Genomic DNA, 2026 nt, shown 5'->3' on the forward strand with positions numbered 1-2026 from the left:
TGATCGCGGTTTTTTGCCTTGCCAATTACCAACGGTTTTAACTTGTGCACTCCACTTGCGTTTGTGCAGGCCAAAAATGTCACTCGAGCTTTTTCAATTTTTCTGCCAGGAGCAGTTTTTTCAGAAGAACTTACGTAAGTTTTATCGGGTAAGGTTTTCCAGAACAAGTCGGATTCATCCGCATTGTAAATTTGGTCGTCGCATAAACTAAGCTCAGCCTTTAGTTTTTTAAGTCTATTTTTGAACTCTGGGACTCCATCGGGATTTGATGATAATTTTTCACCACAGACTTTTAACAGACGAATTCCAAATCTTTTTTTAAATCCATTGAGCCAACCGCAACTTGCATTGAATCTGTTGCTTGATCCGTACATTTCTTCGAACAATTGCTTCGCCTTTACTCTAATAGAGGAACCGCCTATTGGCACATGCTTACTTCTTTGTTTAATAAACCAATCATACAGCTTTTTTTCCATTCGTGGATATTCTCCAGCCTTAAAGGACTTTCTTTTGCGGTGCATTTTGGATGCTGCTTTCAAAATCTTTGACTTATTGTTTTTTATTCGGGTTATTGTGGACTTAGCGACTTTATATTCTTTTGCTAATTGCATCCCGCCCCTTTTGAAATTTTCTCCAAAATTTCGGTTTTTGTGTTAAAAGTTAAAAACAACTTCGTTTTCTTTGCCATTTTGGAAGCGCACGTGTCAAAAATTTCAAACCAACTGATTTGGTATACGCATTTAAACACAAACATTACACGACCGCATGCTTTTATTGCATAGAAAAAAGCAAAAAAAACGGTACAAAACATATGCATTGTTATTTATTTTTTGTTTTTATTTAGTTGTTTTTGGTCCAGTCCCTCAACTGAGTACTAATGAAACTGAAAAGTTCCTTCTACAGAGTAGTCAATGAAAAAAATTACGTGTTCCCTCTACCGAGGTGTTCCCTCAATCGCGTGTTCCCTCAATCGCGATTGCACTGTAACTGCTTTTTGCTGGCTATAATCGCGTAAGCTTAGAACCCCCATTTCAATCATTCAAGACTTCCCATGTATCTGCAAATTTGGGCTATTATGATTTATATCTATGAGTCTAACAATATTACTAAAATATACCTCTGAGCTTTCGTGTCCACCTTAAAGTATTTATAAAGCATAAAGATCATCGTTCTTTTATACTTTTTAACAGAGTTTTCTTCTAGAATTTGTCAAAATATTCCTTCGAAAATATGTATCTGCTAATCGACGTGTTCTTTCAATAAATCAATGGATTGATGTGATGTGGGGGAAGTGGAGCTGTCTTGTTGAAACCAAATGTCGCCGAGATCACGATCTCCAATTTCATGCGTCAAATAGTCGGTTATCGTGGCACGAAAACGGTCAAGATTGACGGTTACGTTCTTACCGGCATAATTTTTGAAGAAATATGGACCGATGAATCTACCGGGCCACAAACCATACCAAACCGTTTTTTCTGAATAAAAAAGCAGGTCTTAAATCTATTCAGGTTGCTCTTCGTACCAAATACGACAATTTTGCTTGTTTACATACCCATTGAGCTAAAATTGAGCCCCATCGCTCAACAAAATTTGGCTAGAAAATATCGGATCTATTCGGAACTTGTTGAAAGCATATTCTTTACAGAACTTAAATTTTCTTAATAAAGTTAAGCTGTTTTTAAAAGTTGTTCAGGCGTAAGTCTTTCCATCATGAAATACTAAACAATACTGAACAAACATAACATGACATCTTGATTAGAGTCACGCTATTGAAAAAGGTACCTCTAGTTGGATCATCCGTTGCTTACATTTTGCAGTCAGTTTATTTTGTTTGACCTTCGATGCTTACCATTGAGTGGAACATGCCCTTCGCGTTTATTTCATACACTTATTAAAACTTATATTATGCAGAGCTGACTCATCCGCAATCTACAAATAAAAGCCTACCAAGGTGGGGTGGTCCAACAATTAATTATCTTTATATATATAAATCTTCTGACCGTGTGTTTGCCTTGGAATTGCTCCT

Source organism: Bactrocera dorsalis, chromosome 3, assembly GCF_023373825.1.
Source record: "Bactrocera dorsalis isolate Fly_Bdor chromosome 3, ASM2337382v1, whole genome shotgun sequence".
Classification (NCBI taxonomy): domain Eukaryota; kingdom Metazoa; phylum Arthropoda; class Insecta; order Diptera; family Tephritidae; genus Bactrocera; species Bactrocera dorsalis.